The 23111-nt window shown below is 38.8% G+C and overlaps 1 long non-coding RNA gene across 1 annotated transcript in view; it reads right to left on the minus strand.

The window, feature by feature from the left end:
- Positions 1–22894, minus strand: part of LOC138158953 (uncharacterized) — a 26933-nt gene extending 4039 nt beyond the window's left edge. The window contains exon 1 of the long non-coding RNA XR_011167771.1: positions 22753–22894. This is a non-coding gene — a long non-coding RNA (uncharacterized lncRNA). The remainder of the gene's footprint in view (positions 1–22752) is intronic.
- Positions 22895–23111: the final 217 nt, after the last annotated feature.

Here is a 23111-nt window from a genome sequence, read left to right on the forward strand (position 1 = left end):
CTCTCTCTCTCTCTCTCTCTCTCTCTCTCTCTCTCTCTCTTTCTTGGAGTTAATAGGGATTAAGTGACTTGCCCAGGGTCACATAGCTAGTAAGTCTCTGAGGCCAAATTTGAACTCAGATCCTCCTTACTCTGGGCTGGTGCTCTGCATTGCTTCTCATAAACAAACAAATATTGCTTCCAAAGAAGCAGTTTCTTATAACACCTCTAAGGAGGCATGTTAAAAAAGGAGAAAATAGACTGCATTTCATTCTCTCCATCTCTTAGATCTCCACCTCTCCATCATCTGCCTCCTATAGTTGTGCTAGAGGGAGCTGAAGTAGTAAGGCTTGGGCAGTTTAACTGGTACCATTTTATCCAACCCACCTTGCTCCAGTCTTCACCACTTCAGAATACCCAACAAAGCCAAGAACAAAGAGGCTAAAACTGGTCTTTCCCTTCCTTCACTTGTCAGAATCAAGATCACATCCTTCCTAGTTAATGTCACTTATGCAATGGAAGTTATTTATAGAAAACCTGACAGATAAACAATAATAACAAGGACACTGAACTAGTTGACATCTCTTTTAAACTCTGAAACCCTTTGAAAGAACACACTTGTATCTGACTTAGATCAAGTTAAAAAAAGATAATAGCTAAATTATGAGAGTCCATGAGACCATGAGATCCCCTGCCCTTGTCACTTTGAGGCTTTGTACTAAAATTATTTAAATCACAGTCCTTTTTAAAGAAAGAATGGATACAAGTACAGTAACAATAGCTTACATTTATGAACTGCTTTAAACTTTTGCCAAAAGCAGTTTACACATATCTTCTTTGTTCTTCACAGCAATTCTATGAGTGGCTACTATTATTATGCCCATCTTACAAATGAGGAAACTAAGATTGAGAGCTTAAAATGACTTAGCCAAGGTCAGGCAAATGTCCAAGGCAGAATATGCATTTCAGTCTTTCTGACTCCAGGATCAGCATTCAATCCACTATGAGTATGACAGTAAGCTTCCTCTGTTACTGGTATACAAATCCCTTGTGAAGAGGAGAAAAGAAGCATTAGACTGATTTGTTACCTGTGAGATGCCTCTCTGTGTACCCCTTCCAGTGTGAAGGAGAGGAGGGACCAGGATTGAAAGAAATTCCATGAAAAGACTTTGTTTGGACATAACAGTTGCCTTCAATATTTGAATGGTAGAAGATTAGAAGGATTAGATTTGCTATGTGTTACTACCAAGGACAAATTTAGCAGGTAGAAGTCACAGAGATACAGATTTCAGTTTGACACCACTGAACTAGATAACTTTTAAGATTGTTTCAAATGATGAGATTCTGTGTGTTTCTGTATATGTGGGATGGAAAGAAAGGGAAAAATACTTGAGACACTCACTGGGTCTCAGTCTTACAAATTTTATAGAAGATATAATATAGAATAGAATAAATATTTATATATAATAAATATATATTATATAATATATTAATAAATATATTTATATATAAAATACATAGAATAGAATAAATACAAAGCAAATTATCAAGATTGTATCAATTCAGAAAATAAGGGGGATATCCATCAATTGGAGAATGGCTGATCAAGTTGTTGCATATGATTGTGATAGAATACTATTATGCTACAATAAATGCTGACTCTCAGTAAAACCTGGAAAGACTTACATGAACTGAATCAAAATGAAATGAGTAGAACCAGGAGAACATTGCACATAGTAACAGCAATATTGTAAGATGATCAACTGTGAAAGGCTTAGCTTTTTCTCAGCAATACAGTGATGAGGGTCATCTCCAGTTGTCCTGATCTATATCTTACCACTGAACCCAGATGACTCTGGAGGAGAAACTGAGGCTGGTGACTTTGCATAGCCTTCCCTCACATAAATCCAATTCACTTGTAGGTCATGACCCAACTGGAACCGATCAGTTTGGCAACACAACTCTCTGTCTGTCTCTCTCTCTCTCTGTCTCTGTCTCTGTCTCTCTCTGTCTCTGTCTCTGTCTCTGTCTCTCTGTCTCTCTCTCTCTCTGTCTCTCTCTTTTCTCTCTCTCATTTCCATTTCTTTTCCTTCCCTTCCCTCTGTCCACACAGGATACCATACCCATGCCTGAAGGTGCTCTGCCAAAAGGAATGAAGGAATAAAAATTTTGATTAGTAAAACCTGTGGAATATATCTTGGGGTTTGTGGCCTAGATTTCTTTCTTAAGGACCATGTCTTAAACTCAGATCACTCTGGCTCTCACTGATTGGCTAGCAATAAGTCCCAGGTCAAGTCCCACTTGGTCATTGTTTAGACTCTGATTGGCTCAGAGTGAATGCAAATAGTAATTGTTTCTGTTTTGACCAGAACCCCTGAGGGTCTTCCCCTCCCAGACTGATTTATTCTTTTTTGAACTACCGTGTTTCCCCAATAATAAGACCTATCCCGAAAATAAGCCCTCCCCTTACTGTGTAAGATTCCTCTAAAATAAGCCCTCCCCCGAAAATAAGCCCTATTGAGATTGCTACTGTAGTGAAGGTGATCCCCTGCGCTACACGCTACATTACGATACCCTCTGTATGCACCGTCCCCCCCCGTGAAACGCACGCCACTCTCCGAGCTGCATCCAATCAGAGCTGCAGCAGTGAGCGCGTCATCCTGTTCTTTATTGAATTCATTATTGAATAAAGGTACATTTTTTTGTTCACATTTACCTGTTTATTAAAATTGCTGTCAATTTTCATTAAAATAAGCCCTCCCCTGAAAATAAGCCCTCTGGTGTTTTTCTGTCTAAAAAAATAATAAGACAGTGTCTTATTATCGGGGAAACATGGTAGGTAAAAGAGGCCATTCTCTGCCTCATTTCTCACCTAGCCTTAATCACTGAGTGGGGTTGCCTCAGTCAAAATGAGACCTGGGAAAAACCTTAGCTTAAAAAGGTTAAGGTCTCCCACTGCATCCAGGGCCATCTCCGGTTCCTGATCTATAAATTGCCACTAGACCCAGATGGCTCTGGAGGAGTAAGTGAGGCTGGTGACTTTGCACGACCCTCTCTCACTTCAATCCAATTCATTTGCATGTCATGGCATCACTTCCTGATGTCATGGTCCTCTTCAGAAACAAAGGACGAAGACAACAACATTGATCCAGGACAACTCTGAAGTACTTATGATGAAAAATGCTCTCTATCCTCAGAGAAAGAACTGATGATGCCCGAATACAGATTGAAGTATATTTTGTTTGCACTCTTTATGTTTCTTGGGATTTTCTGGGGGTAGAAGTCTATGTTTTCTTTTGTAACTAATATGGAAATATGTTTTGCATAACTGCACATGTATAACCTATATCAAATTGTTTGCCTACTCAATGAGGGGAGGGAGGAGGAATGGAGAGAATTTGGAACCCAAAATTTTAGGAACAAATGTTAAAAATTGGTTTTTTTAAACCTGTTTTTTTTTAATTGTTTTAATTGGGAATGAAATAATAAAGTAATTTTAAAGAAGAGATTGTCTCAATTTTGTATTTGGTTTTGCTAGTAGAGACCTGGACTAGGCAAATTTCTGAGCTCACTAAGTAGGTATCAAAGTCAGGAAAGGATTAAGTCGAGAATTAATTCAGGAACCTTGAGCAATTTGGGAAATTTTAAACTAACTTTCCAATCTTCAAAGTTACTTGTTTCCAGTTTTTGTTGTCATTTTAAAGGGATCCAAGTAAAAGTTTATATATCCCTTAGTTTCCTGGTTTCTAATTTCCTGCCAGGATTAGGCAAGACTAGGTCAGTAATTAAAGCCTTTTTTTTTTATGGAAACTAAATTGATATTTTAAAGACCCTCATTTTAAAAATATTTTCAATTGATTTCTTTCATCTTCACATGATGAAAATTTCTGGGAAAAGACTACCCTCACCCCAAACTGGACCCACTTCATAAGAAAAACAATCAATTAAGCAAAACATCTGATATAGTGACCGAGTCTGGCACTGACTTAAGTTCTAGTAACTCTTGCTTCTCTGCTTCATTCAGGGAGGCTTATTTCATTCATTATTCTCCAGGACTATCCCTAGTTTCTCAGTTACTTATTTTCTGGCTTCCTTTTAGAGATTTACATTTTATTTACATCACAGTAACCATTGTGCATATTGTTCTTTTGGTTCTTCATATTTCTATGAACCTTGAATCAGAGAGTCATGAAACAAAAAGCCTGGGCACATTTGGGGGGATTTTTCTCACTTCATAGTGAGACTAGTTGTCTACTTTAAGACCACAGTTTACACTACTATAGAAAGAAGGTCTCCTAAACAAAACAGAAATTCTTGAACAAGTAACCCTTATTAGTGCCAAAGAAATTCCACCATAAATCCCCTTTGGTCACTGCCCCAACCATTTATTCATGAGAAATAAATGTATTAAGTGTCTATTACATGCTAAGCATTGTGCTAGGCATTAGAGAGACAAAAGTAAAAGAGCCCCTGCCTTCCAGGAGCTTATATTCTACTGGGCAGAAACAATATGTACATCCATAAGTAAATAATATATATACATATATACAAAGTAGCACAACCCAAGGGCACAGTGGATGGAGTGCCAGGCCTGGAGTTAAGAAGATTCTTCTTCCTGAGTTCTTCCTAGGGGAAGGGAACAACTACTTTTGTATCATAAAGAATTTTTAAAATTTTATATATTTCTGAGATGCATTATTTAGTCACATTGTATATTTTTTTAAAGATGCATTTTAATATTCATAGTTTATATGTAATTTTCACCAAGAAGTTGAGATCTAACAGTGTTGTATCATGAATGTCTTAAAATTATATCACTATATGATATATGGTTTGCACAGTTAAAGAGTAATGAAATTAAGAATGCCTGTTAGTATGGCAGTAGTTTCTTTACCTTTAAATATTTTATTTACCTACAGCCTAATACATATTGGCAACTATATCATGTTGGCATAATGGCTTATTGCTTGTCTAAAAATTGTGAATTTGTAAAATCAACATAAAATTTCTAGGAAGTTGAGATTGATGTGAAACTTTTTTCAATGATTTTCTTATATCAGAGTGTTGTACCCAGCTGGCCCCATTCTTTCCTATCCCCCCAACCTCAGCTCTCCCTCACAGAAGTGAGTAGACTTCTGGGTTTAGCTCTGCCCATCCCCAGTCAGCTCTCCTTCATGGAGGTGGGCAGGCTGCCAGGTCAGGGAGACTTGGAGCTGGCATGAATTTCAAGGTGTGTACTGACCAATCACTGATTGTGGCCTCTGCAAGTTTCTGCTTACATAGTACCTAAATGTTGGCTGCCTGGCGTCCCTTTAAAAGCTGACTGAAGCTTTTCCTGACATCTCTGCTGTACGATCTGGGAGGTACCCCGTCAGCCCGCCAACATGTGGCTTGATCAGCCAACGTGGCGTAAAATAAAGGGTCTGATTCTAAATTGTTACTTGGATCTTGCTCATGTTTTCTGGGGACAAGAGAAACTACTGTTTAAAGTCTGGACATAAAGTCATATCTTGGGGCTACCATCACCAGCACTGAACAAGCCCTGGCTTTATGGCTGCTCTGGAATGTTTTTTACCTTTTACTGACTAAGGAAATAAACAAAGGTTCTGAAGAGGAGGAATTTGTAGTCATGGTCTGAGAGTGGATGATTAAAAGTCTTGTGTGTTAAAAAGTTTTACAAAAAAACTTAGTAGCTATGTGACCCTGGGTAAGTCACTTAACCCTGTTTGCCTCAGTTTCCCCATCTGTAAAGTGAGCTGGAGAAAGAAATGGCAAATCACTCCAATATTTTTCTCAAGAAAACCCCCAAATAGGGTCAGGTAGTATTGGGCACTACTGAAATAATTGAACAACAAGGAATATACAATGTAAGTATTATTTGCAAGGGGGTGGGAGAAGGCAACTAGCACGTTATCCTCCCCACCCTATCCTGCATCTTAAAACGTGACTTATTAATGGGGAAAGGGATGTATTTGAAATGAAGGTAATATAAAAGCTAAACCTATTGCTTAATACAGTTAGAAAATGTTATTCTTAAGGAAAATGGATATTATTTGTGTGAGCAACATGCTTATGGGGATCACAAGACTTCCTGGTGGCCTGGGAGGAGCTTCTGCTGCCCACTGTTTCCCGGGGGGCCCTTAGGAATATCCACCTAATATAACCCTTAAAACTGAAAATCCCTTCTCACTGAAAGAACTCAGAAACAGACTGTGCAGAAGAAGGTGTTTATGATGCTTCCAGAAAGGAAGTGGGTGTGGTGCTTACTAGGAACACACCCACACTGATGCAGAAGCAGAAGTCAGATTATACAGGTCTATCCTTCCTGGTAGATTTAGGGTTAGTCAAATTCCTCGCTGGCCTGAACTGTTCTAAGGTCAGAGCTGTATGCCACACCCTGTAGTGCCAAGGCAATATTTACAGTGCCCACGGTCATGATAAAGACCTTGACTCTAAATATTGCATTATGTTTGATAGCAAAATATACCAAACTCTCCAGATAGAGGATAGGACTGAAGCATTTATTTAGACACCAGAAAACCCTATCTCAAAACCAGGAAGCTGATTCCATCATAGTACCAAAGATATTCAGATTTAATATTAAATTATTAAATATTTTATATTTAATTAATAATTAATTTAACTCCATTTGGGTATTAAATTCAGATTTAATATTAAATATTGTAATATTAAATTAACTGGGCACCTGCTGCTTCCTTCAAGAGAATGTTTGGTTGGATCTTCTTTTTTTCCACTAATCCTGTTAATAAATATCCTGGTTTAAAAAGATAACAACAACACCTTGAAATCCCTCATCTTATCTGGCCCATTTAATTTTCCTTCCCCTTTAAAATTTAAAATCAGGGGAGGGAGAGGAGAGGTTGCAGCGTTGTCCCAATCAGGCAGTGTATCACATGTGCAGTGGGTCTGTTAGGACCACATGTGGGAAACCTCTTTGTCCTGGTGATCGACAGGAGATGAAGTTGTAACACAGCTCGCCATTCCTAATCTGTGTCTGGTCTTGGGTTTTTGTTTTTGTTTGCCTTGCCTGATTCCCCCATGCCACCTCAGACTGATGCCAACCTCTGCAGCATCTCACCAAGGGCTGGAATGAGTTCTTTTTGAAGAGATGTCACTTGCTTGACTAGGTCAAAGGATATACTTGAGAGTGGTTTAGTCAAAAACCTCTCACCAAACATCAAAAATAATGTATCTGTCAGGCCCAGTCTTGCCCTTTTCCTCTTACCCCTCCTGCCCCCAGCTAAGAGAACAGAAACTCCACTTCTGAAGAAAAGTGAATCAAAGGACACGTTCCTGAGCACAAAGAAGATCCAGACAGTGATAGCAGCACAGGACATAAGGAAGCCACTGAGACCCATCTTTTCACCTACAGGCTCCCACAAAAGCCAAGGTGGGGCAAAGCTCCAGCCTTTTGGCCACTAAGCATTCCCATCATTCTCTCACAGAAAGAGAACTTCAGAGCTGGAAGGGACCTTAGAGAAAGCAAATCCACACTCCCTCCTCCTCTTTAAACAAATGAAGAAACTGAGACCCAGAGAGGGAGAAAGAACTTTTCAGTGGTCACACAGCTAATCCAGCTCCCTCTCCCTGTTTATAGATGAGGAAACTGTGCCCCATAGAGAGGACTTGCCAGTGATCACAGGCTAGTCAGGGTCAGCCCTTCATTGACTCCTCTTATTCTACCTCCTCTTCCTGCTTTGCATGTGTGGTCCTATTCTGCTCCTCTAGGACACTTCTGTTCCTCAGCTCCTCATTCAGAGGAAGTCCCAATCTGTGAGGAGTTCACTTTCCAGCAGGATCTTCCAATTTGAGAAACTCTATGCTCATTTCTTCCTAGTCACCAAGCACTTCCACCTTGGAACTGTAGAACTCCATTAGGTCATCATAAAGCAGCAAATAGCCACCACCACTCTTTTTCCCACCAAATATGACAATTAAAAGGCCAAGTTTGGGCCTTGAAAAAAGACTGTATTGATTTAAATATAATTCAAGGTATTTTTGTTTGATAAGGAATAGCAATTTTTTCTTCCAAAATTAAGTTTAAAAACTAGAAGATAGGGTTCAATTTATATATATATATATATTTGGAATAATACAGTGATTTATAATGAAGAAACACTAGTAGCAGAGAATATTGGTGTGATGGTTGTGCATTTCTGTTTGTTTTTTGCTTTTGGGAGGGGGGAAGGCAGGGCAATTGGGGTTAAGTGACTTGCCCAAGGTCACATGGCTAGTAAGTGTTAAGTGTCTGAGGTCGGATTTGAACTCAGGTCCTCCTGGCTCCAGGGCTGGTGCTCTATTCACTGTGCCACCTAGCCTCCCCTTCTTGAGTTTTTTGTTTGTTTTTTGCTTGCGCATTTCTAACACTGATAGGAGGCATCAAGTTTAAAAATTTGGTTTCCATTTCATAAAAAGGTAGAATATGAAAATGAACTAACTGCCACAGAATATAAACTATTCCCACCTACAGCTGAGACCAGAATTCAGAGTTTATGAAGAACCTTTCCCCCAAAACAAAATTCTAAAATAAAGTTGCCATCTATCATGCAAAAGGAATATAGCAAGACCAGAATGGGCGTATGTTATAGACAATTGAGGGGCAACACTTTCAGTTCTCAAGAGCCAATCTGAAATGTTTCCACAGTAGGAAAAAGTAATTCACAGAACAGTTCAAGATCTTCATTGGAAGGAGTACAACAGTTAACCAGTGAAGTCACAGGTCCAGATCACCACCACCACCCCCCCCCCAAACAAAAACCCTATAATAATAAGTGAGTATTTATATAACACTTTAGGGTTTGCAAAAGTACTTTATATATGTTACCTTATTAGATCCCCACAACAACCTTGCAAAGTGAGTTCTATCATTATCATTTTACAGATGAGGAAACTGAGGCTGAGATAGGTTGAGTGACTTGCTGAAGGTGACATGGTTAGAAGGTGTCTGAGGATGAACTTGAAATTAGGTCTTCCTGATTCCACTATACCACCAAGCTGTCTATAGTATGTGCAGTAGCTAAACCTACATCTGGCTTCATTTCCTAAGCCACCCTCCCCCCCTAGCACTCCTATACCACCACCACCACCCTTCTCCTTGCCCCCCTCCCCAATTCCATCTCCCAATGAAGAAGTAGGATGTCTTTGTGAACTCTGGGGATACTTAGAATTTCATATCTATCATAAGCTCTTATCCGACTTTTCATTCCTTTCCCCTCCATCCATTGTGCTCTGTGGATTTCTAGTTCTGTTCTTTTTTTTTATTTTTTTAAAGCAATTGGGGTTAAGTAACTTGCTCAAGGTTACACGGCCAGGTGTTTCTGGGTGGGTGCTAAGTGTGTGAGCCCAGATTTGATCCCCAGGTCATCCCGACACTGGACCCGGTATTCTTACTCGCTGTGCTACCTGGCTGCCCCTCTAGTTCTGTTCTACACAACTGCCCTTCATCTGAGATTTCTTCCTTCTACGTTCCCTTCATTTCCTGTAGTTTCAGAAATCTGATTCTCCTCTAAAACCTTGCACTCCTGGCCATTCATATAGAGTACCTTTTCCCATGATCCACTGACACATTCATCCAGAAGAGGAGTAGATATACTTCTTGATGTCACTTCCAACTCCAACCCCTTCATTCAGTGACCTCTCCTCCTTTGGGGTTCACTCCATCTAGACATCTCACCCTATCTATATCCTAGGAGCTACCATCAACTAGTCCCCTTCTTTCTCAAGGAGTTCTATTCCTAGTTCATAGTCTATCACTCTTTTTCAGCCCCTGACCTTTATGCTTGGGGCCTTCAACTTACATGCTGATGTCCCTCCAAATACCCCTTCCTGCTTCAACTTCCTTAGCTCCTGTGAGCCAGCTCCATCATCATTCTAATTCAATAAGGATGGTCAAAACTTTTAATTAGTCAACATACACATGTTCCATCTCCATAATCCATAATCATGAAATTACTCTTTTGGCCATAAAATCCTGGGATCTCCCAGCTCTCCTAGTACCTTATTCTTTCTTATTCTTTTCATCCTCTACTGTAGCCTATACCTTCCTGATTTTCCAAGCCATTACCCCCTTTTCTGGCTTTATAGTCCTCTCGTCACATTCTATACCCATTAGTTAGCTGGTTCATTTTATACTGTCTCCTATCTTTGAATCTGTAGCCCTGTTTTCCCATCTCCATTAATCTCTTTCCAATGCCCCCCCCAATAAATTTCTCTTACAATCTTGTCTTCTCTGTACTTTCTCTGCATAGGTGGAACTTGGAGAAAACAACACAACTGGGTTAATTGGATCAACTACAGATTTATGTCATTCAGTTTCAATTGAGTCTTTCTTGTTGCAATATAATCTTTGGAATCTTTCCTGAATAATTGCATCACATTCCATGCAGACTATGCTCTAAACCTTTTCTTCTGAAGCCACTTATACCAGCACTTTCCCTCTCCCTCCCTCTCTTTAGAGAACTTCACCTCCATGTTTCACTAAAAAAAAAAAAAAATAGACCATCTGCCCAGACCTCTCTGGCTTCCCTAATTCCTCACTTCAAATCACATCAACATCATCCCTTTCTTTTGCTCTAGTCTTAGAGGATAAGTAGCTTAGTCTTTTTTTTTTTTGGAGGGGAGAAAGTAGGGCAATTGGGGTTAAGGAATTTGCCCAAGGTCACATGGTCACATGGCTAGTTTTTTTGGTAAGTGTCTGAGGTCAGATTTGAACTCAGGTCCCTCTGACTCCAGGACCAGTGCTCTATTCACTATGCCACCTAGCCACCCCCATTAGTTTAGTCTTCTTGTCTGTCTCTATGTGTGCCCTTGATTTCATCTTCTCAAATGTTCTCCTGCAGCTTATCCCTTCAATTACCTGCTCCCTCACTCCTTAATTTTCAAACTTTCTTTATCCACTGGCTCCTTAGTGTCTTCAAATGTGGCTGGATTTCCTTCAACCTTAAGAAACCTCCCATAAATCTGATCATCCTCTCAATTTATCATGTTATATCTTTCTTTCCTTCTTCAGCCATACTCCTATACAAAGTTGTCTACTCTTGCTTCTATTCTCTCATTTCCCATTCCCTTCTCAATCCTTTGCAGTCAGTAATCAACCCACACCACTTAGAACTGCCCTCTCCAAGGTCACTAAAGATCATTTTATTGCTAAGTCCAATGGCCTTTTCTCCTCCTTTTTGACCTTTCTGTAGAATTTGACATGCTGACCATCTATTCATTTTAGATACTCTCTCCTCCTGAGTTTTTTTTTTTGATGGGGGAACCCCTGTGTTGTGGGGATTTTACCTTTTTACCTGTCTGATCTGCCCCTTCTTAATGACTTCTGCAGGAATGTCATCTAAGTTCCATTATAAATACATATATATATATTTCTTTTTTTTTTAAAGCAATCAGGGTTAAGTAACTTGCTCAAGGTTACACAGCCAGTTATTTCTGGGTGTGGTGCTGAGTATCTGAGCCCAGATTTGATCCCCAGGTCATCCCAACACTGGAGCCAGTGCTCTTACTCGCTGAGCCACCTGGCAGCCCCTAAGCAATTGGGGTTAAGTAACTTGCTCAAGGTTACACAGCCAGGTGTTTCTGGGTGGGTGCTAAGTATTTGAGCCCAGATTCAATCCCCAGGTCATCCCAACACTGGAGCCTGTGCTTTTACTCGCTGTGCTACCTGGCCACCCCCATATATATTTCTATCTATACATACACATACTCACATTATTTGTAGATGTATACATGTGTGCATACATGTATATATGTATTATGGCTGTAAGCACATTTGTACATGTGTGTATATATACATATGTATACATGTATATGTATATAATCTCATACGTATAGAGCATAAAGCATAAAAGGAAAAATATCATATATATGTATGTATATATACACACAGTACATATATATCTAGATCTAGATCTATCTAGATTCAACCACTCCAAGCAGGATCTCTCTCTCTCTCTCCCACTAAATGCACCCTGCCTCAAAATTTTCTTATTTCTGTCAAGGGTAGCACTATCTTTCCAGTCACTCAGGTCTATGAGCTTGGAAGTACCCTCAACTCTTAATTCTCACTAACTTCTCCCCTACCCTACATCCAATCAGTTGCCAAGTCTTGTTGATTTTGCCTCAACTTTCCTCACATCTAATCCTTCCCCTCTATTCATACCACAACCTAATAATTCATCCCTCTGCCCTAACCTCTCCTCTCTCCAAACTATCTTCTACATGGTTGTCATGTTGATATCCTTGAGGTACAAATCTGACTATGTCATTCCTCTACTCAAGAAGCTTCAGTGGTTTCCCATTACCTTCAGGATAAAATAAAACTCTTCCATTAACATTTAAAGTCTTTCATGATATTGTTCCAGTCTAACTTTCTAGATTTATTATGCCTTACTCCCCACTTCTAACCTCCTTTGGACCTTTGTATTCTATGTGCAGGCTCAACTGGTCTTGATTATATTACACCTTCTACTTCCATGCCTTTTCATAGGTTGTCTGACTTTTTTGGAACTCCTAGACCCTCCCAGGTTCATGTCAAATGCCATTCACTTCCAGAGGACTTCCCATTAGATTGTGAGTTCCTTGAGAGCAAGGACATTCTGTGCAGAAATGATAAGCTGGTTGATTTTAGAAAAACATGGAAAGACTTACCTGAAATACTGAAAGGTGAAATGAATAGAACCAAGACAAGGTTGTGTACAGTAACAGCAGTATTATTCAAAGAACAGCTGTGAATGATCAAGTTAAGTATTATAAACACTCAAATCAACTACAAAGGATCTATAAAGGAAGAAGCTATCCACTTTCAGAGAAAGAATTGATAAATAGAAGAATGCATAGCATGTTTTTACATATATTTATAAATCTGTATCAAATGGTGGCTTTCTCTAGTGTGGGTTTGGGAGAGAAGGAAGGAGACAGTTTGAAACTTAAAATGTAATAAAAATCAACAAATAAAATTTTTAAAAAGAGAGATCATGGACTGTCCTTTATCTTTCTTTGTATACCCAGAGCATAACACAGTGCCTAGCACTTAGTAGGCACTCAATAAATGTTAACTGACCAATTGATTGATCCCCCCTAGTTGTAAATGCTTTCCTCTCACCCATGATCATTATGAGTTTATTTTGTATATAGTCTATGCTATCTTGTTGCATTCCCAAGCTCTATAGAGAGCTCCCCAAGAGTAGGGACTTTCATACTTTTGCAATTGTATTCCTAGTGTCTAGCACAGTATTTAATACACAGTAGTTGACTAAAAATACTTGATTGGTGGCTATATCAATATTAATATGATATACTTTAGGTGATAGCCTAAACTCTGCCTTAGATCACATCTTGATGTTCTTTCATTTCTGTACATCTCAGTGTAAGAAAGATGTTAATAAACTGGAAGGTGGACAGAGAAAGGCAACCAATTTAGTGAAAAGCCTGAAGTCTGCCTTATGAGGATCAACTAAGGAACTGAGGCTTCATAGACTAAAGAAGAGAAGACTCAGAGTGAACATAACACCTATCTTCAAGAATTTGAAGAGTTGTCAAACAGAAAGAGATGAGACTTGTTCTGTTTATACAGCATAAATAATGAGTGAACATTGAAAATACTCAAATTTAGGCTTGATACAAAAGGGACGATTCCTAACAAGTAGAGTCAACCAAAAATGTAATGAAGCGTTTTGAGAAATAGTAAATTTTCCCTCAATGGAGGTCTACAGAGGTTATATAAACACTTATTGGGTGGATGACATTGGATATATATTTTGGGGTTAAGGAACCAAGGGCAGCTAGGTGGCACAATGGATAGAGCTCTAAGCCTGGAATCAGAAAGATTTCTCTTTCTGAGTTCAAATCTAGCCTCAGGTACTTACTAGCTGTGTGTCCCTGGGAAAAATCACTTAAGTCTGTTGGCCTTAGTTTTCTCATCTGTGAAATGAACTGGAGAAGGAAATGGCAAACTACTCCAGCATATTTGCCAGGAAAACCCCAGATGGGTCAGGGAGAGTCAGACATGACTGAAAAAATGACTGAACTACAACAAAAACCAATGAAACTCCTTCAGATTATGAAATTCTGTCTGTGTGACTTGTACTTTGGTAAAAATTTTGCAGCGATCACATAAGTATTTGTTATAGGAAAGGGAGGGGAACAAGGGACCATCCAAAGCACCTAAAATCCTTTGATGGTGAGCCATACATGACCAGCCAGAGGCAGCTAGGGCAACTCAGTACATGGTCCATGTACCAGACAAGAGACAGCAGTATGGGATGTAAAATGGATAATTTTGATTACATTAAATTAAAAGGGGTTTCTACAAATAAAACTAATGCAGCCAAGATTAAAAGGAAAGCAGGAAAGCAGGGTGTAGGGAATTTATAGCAAACTTCTCTGATAAAAGTCTTATCTCTCAAATATAGGGAGAACTGAGTTAAATTTACAATAATACAATTAATAAATGGTCAAAAGATATGAAAAGGCAGTTTTCAGAAGATGAAATCAAAGCTATCTGTAGTCATATAAAAAATGTTCTAAATAACTACAGATTAGAGAAATATAAATTAAAGCAACTATGAGGTACCACTTTACACCTGTCAGATTGACTAATATGACAGAAAAAGAAAATAACAAGTATTGGAGGGAATGTGGAAAAATTGGGACACTAATACACTGCTGGTAGATTTGTGAACTGATCCAACCATTATGAAAAATAATTTGGAACTGTGCCCAAAGTAGAAATATGTAGAAAAATATTTATAGTAGCTCTTTTTGTGGTGTCAAAGAATTGGAAATTGAAGTGATGCTCATCAATTGGGGAATGGCTGAACAAGTTGTGGTAAATTATTTTGATGAAATACTATTGTGCTGTTATAAAAAATGATGAGCAGCATGTCTTCAGAAAAACCAGGAAAGACTTACATGAACAGATAGAAAGTGAAGTGAACAGAACCAGGAGAATATTGTGCCCAGTAACAGTGTAATATTGCAATTGTAATACAGTAACATTGTAATATTGTACAGTGATAGACTGTGAATGACTTGGCTATTCTCAGTAATACCAACATCCAAGTAATACCAAAATCCAAGACGATTCCAAAGGACCTATGACGAAAAACGCTATCAACCTCCAGAAAAAGAACTGATGGAATCTGAATGCAGATCAAAGCACACCTTGTTTTTACTTTATTTTTCTTGTCTGTGTTTTCTTTCATGACATGACTAATATGAAAACATTTTCATGACTGTATATGTATCACCTTTATCAAATTGCTTGCCTTCTCAATGAGGCAGGAGGGAAAGGAGGGTGGGAGAGAATTTTGGAACTCAAAATTATAAAAAAAAAAAAAGTTAAAAATTTTTACATGTAATTGGAAGAAAAAATATTTTTTTTAAATTTAAAAAATAAAATAAAGTAAGATCCTTGAGGGCAAAAATAAAAGAAAGAAAGAAAAACAGAAAAAAACTGAGACTCAACAAGACTTATTTGCTGAAAGACACACAGCTGCTCACTCAGCCCCCAGGTCTTCTGACTTCAATCAGGTTCCATCCTTTTTCCACAATGCCATGTTTCTTCTATAATCATAGTCAATTCTGGGTCTGAAGACAAGGATAAACTGCAGCCGTGATATTATATCTAAACTTAGGGTAGTTTACTAAACCACAGCAGAAAATGTGTGGCTTCTGAATGTAAATGTAAATATGTAAATACTATAGATTGGAAGGACCATCATACTCTGATGCCATGTGTCTGAATCCCTCATCTATCTTTATCTCCTCCCTTTGTTTATTTTTTGCAGCAGGATCTGGTCAGATTCACTAAACTAAGTAGTTAAACAAGCCTAAGATAAAATGCACCCTGCACTACTAGCAGCTTTGGAAATGTTTCCAGTTCCTACTCAAAAGGGCCAACATCTTTCTTAATTTCATGATACAGACCCTCATGTGATCTGAGCCCCTAGGATCTGATAAGCATTTCTTTGTATTTAAAACCATCCATTTTTGGAAAAAGATAGGCAGCTGGTGTAGTTATTTTTAACTTTACAAATAATCATGAGAAGCAAATGCTTTGGGGGAAATTAGTCATGGTTTGCAAAAATAATCTTGGTTAATGAGCCTCTGAGCAGGCCAGTGGCCAAAATAAAAGTACCAATAATGAGGTGTAGAAATGTTCACAAGCTCAGGAGGAATTCATTAACTTAAATGCTAAAATACAGATGTCAGATGAGAAGGGAGTCTTAAATCTGATATCATCTACAATCCAACATGAAGTGTGTTTCAGTCTAATTAGTATCATGTGCTGGCTGAGAGCATTGAGGCAGTTATATGGTAGATAAGAAAGGATCAAAGTTGAAATTTTGAGGTCTCTTGTAAGAGATATTGCATAAAGGAAATCTAACTGCCTTCCAATCAGGTAGAGGCAATATGTGATATAATGGAAAGAAACAAGATTAGACAACTGATTGGATATGTGGGATGGAAGAGAGTGAGAAGGCAGAATGACATTGATGTTACAAATATGGGATGATGGCAGTCTTTACAATAATAAGGTGGTTTGGAAGATGGGTGAATTTGGGGGGAAAGGTAATGAATTTGATTTTGGACATATTGAATTTGAGATGTCTAGTGAATATCCAATTTGAAGTGTCCAACAGCCAGTTGGTAATGTGGGTGGGATTGGTGATCAGGAGACAGACTAGGGCTAAACATCTAATCTGCAGAGGGATTATAATTTAACTTATAAGAGCAAATGAGATCATTAAGTGATAGTTTTTTAATAAAAGAGAAAACCTAGGTCAGAGCTTTGGGGTACACAGAGAGTTTAGTGGGAATATTATGTATAATAATTCAGTAAAGAAATATGAGGGGGAGTGAGAGACAGAGAAGGAGGGAGAGAGACAGAGAAGGAGGGAGACAGAGAAGGAGAGATAGAGAAAGAGAAGGAGGGAGAGAGACAGAGAAGGAGAGATAGAGACAGAGAAGAATATCCAGGAGGAGAGGGTGAGTAACAGAGTCAAATGCAACAGAGAAGAATGAAAGTTGAGGGAGGGAGCAGTTTCAATTGAATGATAAGGTTGGAAGATAGATTGGATGAAAATGAGAATAGAGGAAATGGAGGAAGCCATTGTAAATAGCTTTTTGAAGCAACTTAGTTGAGAAGAGGAGAGATAGAGGATGACAGCGAGCAAGGACAATAGTAAGAGATTCTTTAAGGATAGGAGAGACTTGGCATGTTTTTAGGGAGCAGGGAAGAAAGCAGTAGGTAGGGACCAATTGAGGATTACTAAGTGTAGGCTTGCTTGTAGGAGTAATCCAGTGGAGAAGATGATAGGGGATGAGCTGTGGCCTTGGCAAGGTGAAAGTCCACCAGAGACTGGAATGAAGGATGTCAAGATGTCAGAGGGATCTGAGATGAGAAGGGTAAACAAGGGAGTTAATGAATGGCAAAGTACGAGGTAAGGCAACCAGCTAAAAGGGGGGATGGTAGAACATCTTCATAACTTGTAAAGAAATAACAATTGAAAAACCTTTTCTTTACATGTTCTTTAGGAATTTAACATCAACTTTTCTTTGTCATTACCCCTCACCTGTGGTGATTCTGTCACCCAGTCTTGGGGTGGGGGAAATCAATTCATTGAGGTATCTTAATCAATCCCTTCCCCACACTGTAATGTTAATGGACTAGGAAGATCTTCCCCATCCATTAACGGGCTAATGTGACCACTTGTCCAGTTCCATTGTTTTACTGCTTTAAAACTCCAGCTCACAGCTGATACATCCTGAGTCATGTGGAGCTTCTTGGGGGAGGAGCTCACTTAAAGGGAAAGTTTGTTTGTGGGGAGGTTTGCTTGCTTGAAGACTTTCACACCTTTTGGTAATTAGGCACCTAAGCATGTAGGCTGTGATGCCTTTGGCTGTATATATATTCTGAGGGTAGCATTTTGGCTCAGGGTTCACTCATGGGAAGAATGCTCCTGTGATTTGGCCAGATAAGACTCTAGCCAGCTGTTAAGGAGACATCCAGCTTTTCTCTCTCTGGTAACTATGTATGTATCTCTTTGGTCAGACAGTTAGAAGCACTGTCTGTTCATCTGTGCTATTTTCTCTGTTTGTAATCTCTCTCTGCTTGCATTTTCTTTATGTTCAGGGTGCTAACCTTTCCTCTGAACTAAGTGAATGATATATATGTTTAATTAAAGTAAGATTGTTGACCGCTTTAAAAACTATTTTTTCCTTTAAAAGCAGATCAAGGGGCATCTAGCTGGCACAGTGAATGGAGTACTGGTTCTGGAGCCAGGAGGACCTGAGTTCAAATTGGGACTCAAACACTTGACACAATATCTGTGTGACCTTGGGTAATTCACTGTTAATTGCCCTGCCTTCCCTCCTCCAAAAAAAAACAGAAGGCAAATCAAAGAACCTGTGCTAGTGGCCATCCTGGGTGTTCTAGGAGCTTGCTGTTACATTCACTATGTTAAAATTTAAGCCTTAAAACAAGTTTATTTTTCCCCTCACAGATTTGACCACAGGGCCATAATAATCACCATAACAGTCCTAAGAAGCCTTAGCATATTGGATAGAGAGTTGGTCTCAAACTAGCTTGAAGACTTGGGTTCAAATTCTACAAGTCTGACACACACTGCTTGTCTGACCCTGGCAAAAATATCACAGTGCCCCATCCAACCCTCTAAGATTATCAGTAGCAGAGCAGGTACTAGTTTGCATTAGCAAAAAGAGTTTTCTTACTGGGAATTTCTCATAACCATGAGGTCATAAGTCTGGTTCAAAAGTAATTCTAGAAAGTTATCTAATAAGTCAGAGAGGCTCTATGAACTGTCAGTGGAAGGAATGGCCACCAAAGTTGTAAATCAGGTAGAACAACCAGGACTTTGCCTAGGGTGTCAAACTTTAGAGAGCACTGTTAGTTGTTGGGAGCCAGAGGCCTGAGCCAGGACTTAAGATAATTACCTTGATATCAGTGGACCTGAATATCAAAGACCTCTTTGAGAAGCAACTTTTCATCAAGTTAGCTCCTGAGTTCTTTTGATATGGGTTACACTTATAAGGATGTTGTTTGAGTTCTGAGACTGACAGGCTATACCCCAAGACTTTAGTTATTCAGAGCCAAACTATTTGATTTAGCACTCGGGTATCTTTGGGTGGTCATCTCTAAATGTGATGTCTTTTGAGGATTGTAGCTTTGGCTTTGAAGTTTGCTCTCAATTGTATCTGTTCATGACTGAGGCTGCATTAGCAGGTAACTGAGGCCTAGATCAAAGATCTTACCCTAAGACTTTGGTCTCCTAGATAACAAATCCTTATCAAATTATCTATTCTGTGCTGCTTCCAGGATATAACAGACTAAGGTAATGATAAGAATACTTGAATTCCCTTCCTTTGTCTCATTGCTCTATAAAAACCTTGTCCTGAGAATCAGTAAAAGGAGTTCATCATTCTTCCTTGAACTACTCACATGGCCTGGTCATTTCTTATCATTAGCTTAGTCTGTAGTGTGCCAACAGCCTACCCAACAGTGGCTTAAGGGAGTGAGGTTGGTAAATGTGAGTATGTGAGAAGGGGTGTTGATCAATCTTATGTCCCGAGAACTGGAACCTCAATCCCCCAAAAGTTATTTGAGAGTGTGTGGGATGAAAAACCCCATTCAAAATTTAATCAAGAACATGGAGATTTCTCAGGATAAAAACAGGAAATTTTATTCTCTTCCCCCAGGAGAAGAGGGCAGTCCTCTCCATGACAGATCAAGGAGAGGAGGCACACAATATGGGGTGCACAGAATTTTTAAACCCTAATACAGCAGGATCATATTTCCCCCATTGTCCCTCACTCCCATTGGTTGGGGAGGGAGGTGAACTCAGGCTGTCCCTGACTCCCACTGTCTGGGAGGAGGGGCCCACAGAGGCAGGAAAATAGACAAAGGACTGAAGCTAGGTGGGGGTCAAAAGACTCCTAGAGGGGCTTGTTGCTGATTGACAGCTGAAATGAAGGGGGAAGGGGGAAGTTGACAATCAAAACTGACACCAAATTATAAGATACATTCTGAGAAGTTTTCACTCCCCACACAATCACCCCTTTTTTTTTCATTCTCTGAAAACTTCTCACATTATTGCTGATAAATCCTTTTCTATTATCTTATTTTCCGAAGACAGGGTCGCCAGGAAAGAAGCAGTTCTAGTAAAGGTCAAGTTTGGACTCTTGGGAAAGCTGTCTGCATCTGATGTTGTCTTTTTCAGATCCCTTGGCTCAGAGGAGGGGCAATCTTCAGATACCTAGAGTTCATATACACAAGCTGGCACAGCCAGACACACCTGACAGGGTTCCCAGAAACATATGATTTGACACCAAAGGCACATAGAAAGGTTCAGTTTCCCAGCTATGCAAGGCTAGGTCCAAACAGTATAATCAAGTAGTTCAGTTTTCTTAGCCACACAGGGCTAGGCTCAAACAACACAATAAAGTTTTCTCACAATTTTACAGAATTACATGATTACATTAAGTCAGATACAGATTAAATTTCTTAGGTGGCTCACAATATATACTAACTTTTAGAAAGGAGATTACATGTCACCAAGATAACCAAGAAAACTTACACACAAACCATACAAATTAACAGAATCATTATTACCAATGTCAATGAACATCCAATTCCTTGTATCCCAGTGACCTATTCCCAATACTCATTTAAACAACACTTTTGAGTCCCAGATGTATCATGTAATTATACATTTCACAAAAGGAGTCTGCTTCTCTGGCTCAGATCTAGAGGTTACCAGATAATACTGGCTTAATATAAATGAGTACAATCACTTAAAATTAGTTCCACATTTTGAAACTTCAGAGAAGTTTATTTAATCTTTGTTATTTCCATCTTTCCTAAATCCTGTACCTGGCATAAGAATCTTTTAAAATGCAAAGATCAAGGGGCAGCCAGGTAGCACAGCGAGTAAGAGCACCAGCTTCAGTGTCGGGAGGACCTGGGGATTGAATCCGGGCTCAGATACTTAGCACCACACCCAGAAATAACTGGCCATGTAACCTTGAGCAAGTTACTTAATCCCGATTGCTTTTAAAAAAATGCAAAGATCTATCCAACAAATGATTTAATCTGCCCTTTTAAAAATTATCAGACAAATGCTTTAATAAAGTAACATGAATTTTGCTCTTACCATTATCTTATACAGTACTTGTGCAAAAATCCAAACCTTTGATCTTATTCCCAGACATGCTCAAAGCTTAAATTTTCAAAATAGACAATTTTTGGAAGCCAATGTTATACATCTGTACATAGTTTTAGAGGAATCATCTAAGTCTGATCCTGTTACTCTCCTCAAACTTTACTATCCTATTGTATTAGATATCTATTGCATTACATCTTTGCTTTATTACTTGGTCTACTTTCCTCCTTTGAAGGATGTTATCTGTATATTTGTTTATTCATTTATTTGGCCCTGAATATAATTTCTTGATGAATTTGCTATCAAAGAAAAAGAGGGACAATGCCATAAATCTTACCAGAAGGAAAGCTTCCTTAGCCCTCTTTGATTCCAGACATGAATCATTTCTGGTAGGCATTCAGGTAGCCACTTGGTACTGAAAGCAGGGCTTAGGCATAAATAAGTGGGAATTTTCACAAGTGGGAAATAGAGACAGAGAGGATCTCACCTAGGCAGTGTCCAAGGTTTTCAAAATTTTCCCAGGCACAGACATACACTTTTAGCAGTTCTAAGCCTGCAGCCCCTGCCATTACATTATCGGCCTTTGTGACAACTATTCCTATAATCAAGGCTTAAAACAATAGTAAATTTGCAGTCCCCAAAAGTCTTAAATAGCAAATCAATATAGACTAGTATCCTTCATATAGGCCCATCTAAAATTTGATTGAGCTACGAATTATAAAATCAAGTAACAAATCTTTCTGCCTTCCATATTTCTAATCAAAGCTTTATTAGCTTTCCAAATTTCTCCACCCCATTATCCAGATTACTCAGCTTTCCTTTACATCCTTAACTATAAAACAAGGTAGCTCCCAAGTTATTGTTCTTTTTACTAACATAGCTGTTCCATACTGGAATCCTAGTTTCCTTGCAATTTTGTTTATTCTTCCCTAATTATACTCAGTCTGGAAGAGTGAGATACTTCAGGAATTTAAATCCTCACTCATATGTTCAAATAAAAATGTTAACTTTTGCTTATGTCATTCAATAACCACAAATTCAGATTAAAACAGCAAGGTCTTTTCTGCAAAACGTCTTTTCTAAAATTATTTCCATTCTTTAAAAAAATAGTTTGAATTTATCGTTGTCAAGAGGAATAAACACTAAACCTTTTTGAGAAAATTTTAAATTATATCTTTCTTTTTCCTTTAAGCAAAAATAAACCTTTGAAATTGGAATATATTAAACTTAGTGTACAATGTTCTTAAGTAACAAATTCCTAATGTATTATACAGAATTCTTAGATCATAAAATTACAATCTTAGAGGTATGGCAACAACATAACAATGAATTTCAAATGACATCAAATAACTATAAATTAATTGATCTTATCACTCCTGGCATCCAAAAACCACTTCAAAGTTAGATAATGATGTATCCAACACATAACACACTAGTTATTCAACATTTCATAATCATTATACAATTTTAAACCCATAACACTGTTATTTTTCCCTTTACACATTCAGGAAACAAGTTAAACAGAGATAAAATACATTTTTCAAACTGGAACAGAGAAGTGCAGAGTTTACCTGGAACAGAGTCTGGCTTTCCCAGTATTTTTTCTTAGAGGCAGGGCTTAGGGAAGTGTTCCCCACAGACCTGATCCATCTACCTCTCCCCTCCAACAACTGCAAAATGTACAGAGCCTGGGGCTATTTTCAGCTTCTGGGCTTGGGCAGCAGAATGTGCATGACCTGGGTGAAACATCCAAACCTTGCCTAAGATGGTGGGCTACAAAGTGCTCGGAGGCACAGGAAGTCCGGTGGGGCTACTGCCAGTCTTTGAACACCATCGGCACAATTCACTTGCATTCTCCTCTCCCATCTGATCTGGGATGAGAAGGGTTAACAAAACTTCTAGTTGTTAAAAACAGATCCCCCTGCTGCTG

Source organism: Petaurus breviceps, unplaced genomic scaffold, assembly GCF_028583685.1.
Source record: "Petaurus breviceps papuanus isolate PSGF00001 unplaced genomic scaffold, PetGlider_PUasm1.0 175, whole genome shotgun sequence".
NCBI lineage: Eukaryota > Metazoa > Chordata > Mammalia > Diprotodontia > Petauridae > Petaurus > Petaurus breviceps.